The sequence below is a fragment of the Marmota marmota genome, unplaced genomic scaffold (assembly GCF_001458135.2).
Source record: "Marmota marmota marmota unplaced genomic scaffold, marMar, whole genome shotgun sequence".
NCBI lineage: Eukaryota > Metazoa > Chordata > Mammalia > Rodentia > Sciuridae > Marmota > Marmota marmota.
The window spans coordinates 19,861,406-19,866,059 of NW_026000019.1; positions in this window are offsets into that span (position 1 = coordinate 19,861,406).

Consider the following 4,654-nt stretch of genomic DNA (forward strand, 5'->3'; position numbering starts at 1 on the left):
TTTGGAATGTTATTCAGCCTTAAAAGAAAAAGAAAATCCTGTCACATGCTACAACATGGATGAATCTTAAATACATGCAACGTGAACCAAGCCAATTGCAAAAAGACACAGAGCTGGGCATGGTGGTGCATACCTGTAACCCCAGCAGCTTGGAAGGCTGAGGTGGGAGGATAGCAAGTTCAAAGCCAGCCTCAGCAATTTAGCAAGGCTCTAAGCAACTTAGTGAAACCCTGTCTCAAAAAATTGTTAAAAACGGCTGGGGATGTGGCTCAGTGATAAAGCACCCTGGGTTCAATCCCCAATACTAAATAAATAAATAAATAAATAAATAAAATAATTTTAAAACAGACACTATGTGAATCCACTTACATGAGGTATCCAGAGTGGTCAACTACATAGATGCAGGAAGTAGAATTGTGACTGCAAGGGGCTGGGGCTGTGGAGGAGAAAAGGGGAATTTTTTTTCAACGAGTGTAGAGTCAGTTTTGAAAGATAAAGAATACATGCTAGAGATCTGTTGCATGCCAACACAAATGAAGTTGACATCATTAAATTGTAGACTTAAAATAATTAAGGTGTTAAATTTTATGTGATTTTTAATACAACTTTTAAAATAATGATTTTTTTTTGCAAATGCCAACTTCTGGGGCTGGGGTTGTGGCTCAGTGGTAGAGCGCTCACCTAGCACATGGGAGGCCCTGGATTCTATCCTCAGCACCACATAAAAATAAATAAATAAATAAAATAAAGATTGTGTCCAGTTACAACCAAAAAATAAATATTAAAAAAATAAAATAAAGGCCCACTGACAACTAAAAAAAATTTTTTTTTTAAAATGCCAACTTCTTGGGCTGGGCTGGGCTGTGGCTCAGAAGTAGAGCACTTGCCTAGCATTCGTGAAGCACTGGGTTCATCTTCCACACCACTTAAAGATAAAATAAAGATATTATTGTGTCCACCTATAACTAAAAAATAAATATTTTTAAAAAACGCCAACTTCTTTCCTGCCTAACGGCCTTTGCTCTAGCTCCTCTTACTGTCTGGAACAGTCTTTCTCTTGCCCGTGGCAGGACTGGCTCTTTTCATACTTCTAGTTTCAGCTTAAACACTATCTCAAACTATTGTTTGAAATAGATCCCCCTTGACTCTCAGTCTCAGTCACTTATTTGCTCTTTTTGAAATACTTATCACAATTTGTTATAATTTATTTATTATTGTCTGTCTTTCTTGAAGTCTATGAGGATAACTGTGCCTGTATTTTAAACAGCACACCTGTCTTAGAACTGAGATATGCAGTAGATATCCAATATATTTTTTCTGAATGATCAAATAAGTCTTTGTAAACCTGGAAGAGTAACATTTGCATCTTGGGGTTGCTTGGAGAGCCAGATACAGTCACATACATGGCACAGGACCTGACATAAAACAACTTGGTTATATTTTTAAGGCAGCCCCCCCACCAGTGGTTCTAAAGTTGGTTTAAATGTGAGGTGGCGCCCAAGAATTTTCAGAGTTGAAATGACTAGATTATGAGAGCTATAATCTAATGGATTGGTTAATCCACTGATACAGCTTAACTGGGCAGAAGGCAATAAGTATCTGGGGACGTGCCTTTTTTTCTGTGGTGCCGGAGATTGAACCCAGGGCCTTGTGCATACAAGGCAAGCATTCTACCAACTCAGCTATGTCCCCAGCCCTCTTCGAGGTTTTTTGTTTTATCGTGTTGAGTGGAGCTTTCTCTCTGCTTCCTGGTACCACATCCTGAGCTGCTTTCTTCCACCATGCCCTTCCACCATGATGTACGGGCTTACCTCAGGCCCGGAGCTTTGGAGTTGGCCATCTATGGACTTAGACCTCTGAAACTGTGAGCCCTGAAATACACTTTTCCTTTTCTACATTTTTCTTGTTAGGTCTTTTTGGTCACAGCAATGGACAAGCTGCCTAAAATAGACCCCAAGGCCCAGCACATGCTAAGCGCACACTCCACCACTGAGCTACATGCCATGGATAGAATTCAAAGGGTCTATGAATTTGGATGGGGAAAAAAATGATGTCCTTGATGTCATGAAAATCTAATAAAAATTTAGCATTTCTTTCTATTATACATGTAACTCCCCCTCAAACAAAATTAAAAGCCCTCAGTAATACTAGCTATACCTACAATTTTTAAAAAAATATTTTTTAGTTGTAGATGGACACAATACCTTTATTTTATTTTTATGTGGTCCAGAGGATTGAACTCAGGGCCTCACACATGCCAGGCAAGCGCTCAATCACTAAGCCACAACCCCTGTACTTACAATTTTGTTACCAATAGAAATCACTAAGATTTTCATATAATCATAACTGCTTTGTAATATTCTTATGTTCATTAATAATTCAAAATTATGATCAATAACACTGTGTGAAAAAACCCAGACTTTATTTTCTTTTGGAAGTCTTTATTTTCTTTTGACACAGGGTCTCACTAAGTTTCTGAGGCTAACTTAGGATCCATCTGACTCAGCCTCTGCAGTCACTGATATTACAGGCAAGTGCCACCGTGTCTGGCTCAACAAACATCAATGACTAGTCCTCATCTCTTACTACTTCACCCATATATTTCCATACATCCTACTCAGAGCTAGTTTAAAAGAAAAATTACCTAAAAATTAGTTTAAAGTTCTAAATGGCTTTTTCCAGAGTCATTCAAAGTTTCCTCACAGGGCTTCTATGCTGCTCTGGTAAATGAAGCCCCTTTTATAATGGGGTGCTGTGAACCTCCAATTTTTTGGAAAACTGGCACATTTCCAAGTTTGATGACATGGCACATTGCTCCAGTAATTCCATTCTGCTTTGGTCAGTCCAAAGGGTGGCTTCCCTAAGCTCAGTACCAAGCTATCTTATTTTCTTAGAATCTAAAACTATTTTTATGAGATCCCAGTGCATGAAAATATTAATAAAAGCTATGTGCTTTTCCCCAAAAAACAATGGCCAATAGATGTTGCTGTTTAACAAACCAATTAAAATGCCCATGTCTCAATATATTACAAATTCTGTTTAAAAGTGTTTGATAACATTATAGAAATGTACTGGTGTTACTTCGTGATTCTGTGTTTTATTTTAATGCTTTCAGGAACATTCTAAGAAATCCATAGACTTCACCAGATTGCCAAAAGGGTTTTTGGTACATAAATGTTAACTATACATAATGCTTGTCATGTAATAGGGTTTCCATGAATGATTCTTCATGGTCATAAGAATTCATTTAATATATGTTATACCTTGGGTTCTACCTTGAATCTGCGCTTATATGAAGAGTAAAGCAAAAAGGCCATTTTGGTCCTTAGGGAAAACTTAACTACTTCACACTTTCAAAAACCTTTTAGAGACTATTGTTTCATTTGAATTTTTCATCCTCTGAAGAAAGTGTGGAATGTAAGGTATTTGCTGACACCATTCCATGCCTTCTAAATAACTGCTCACACCCTGCTCCTACCCTAGCACATGAAGAAGGAGCCATAATGGAATGCTTGGTTCTGTGGTGTCACTTTAACTCAGTGGAGTGTCACAATGAGTCTGAGGCCAACTTTTTGTGGATTTTATTTTAGAATTTCAAAGCAACATCTTTGCTTAAAAAAAAATGTTAAGATTGAAAACAGAAAGGCATTCTCTAACAAAGAGACACCACAGTGACCTATGAATATGTAGAAACATGATGTAAAAGGAGCCCCTTCTTTTCTTCTTGCCAGTTGTGTTGTACTTCTTTTTCTTTTTTTAATATTTTGTTTTAGTTGTGGTTGGACACAATACCTTGATTTTGTTTGTATGTGGTGCTGAGGATCAAACCTTCAATTTTTTGGAAAACTGGCACGTGCTGGGCCAGCGCTCTACTGCTGAGCCCCTAACACAACCCCTACCCCTGTGTAGTTCTTATTAAATGGTGCTGATTAAGTGGGCCTCTATTTAGAGTGAAGAAACAGGATTCTTCCCTTGCTCTGGCTTACCTCCCAATGAGGGCCTATTATAAGTAACAAAGAGGCCCTGACTATCCAGATGCATCTGGAAGAACATAAGTGACTCTCCCTTTTTAAGACCTCTCTCTCCTACTGACCTGTACAGTCATGATCAAAAGTGATTCTCTTTTCATACTATTTTAAGAGTTGCTTGGGAGTCAGAGGAGTAGCTCAGCAGTAAAGCACAGGCTCAGCATGCCTGAGGTCAATCCTGCTACTGTTGGGATAATGTCTCCCAAATGCTCATGGGTTAAAGACTTGGTTGACACCCTGTGGTGCTACTAGGAAGTGATAAGGTGGGGCCTTATCACTGGAGGCATGCCCTTAAAGGGGATATTGGAACTCTAGTACTTTCTTCTTTCTCTTTTGCTTCTACCATGAGGTGAGCATCTTCCTCTGCCACACACTGACTATAATGTACCATCTCACCACAGGCCCAAAAGCCATGGGCCAACCATGGACTGAACCTCCAAAACTGTGAGCAAAAATAAGTCTATTTTTTTAAGTCTATTTTTTTTTCCTTTTCTTAACCTGATTACCTTAGGTGTTCTGTTACAATAATGGAAAGCTGAGTCACACAAATCCTCAGCACAAAATAGAAAGAAAGGATGGATGGATGGAGGGAGGGAAGGAGGGAAGAAGAGAAGAAGGAAGGGAGG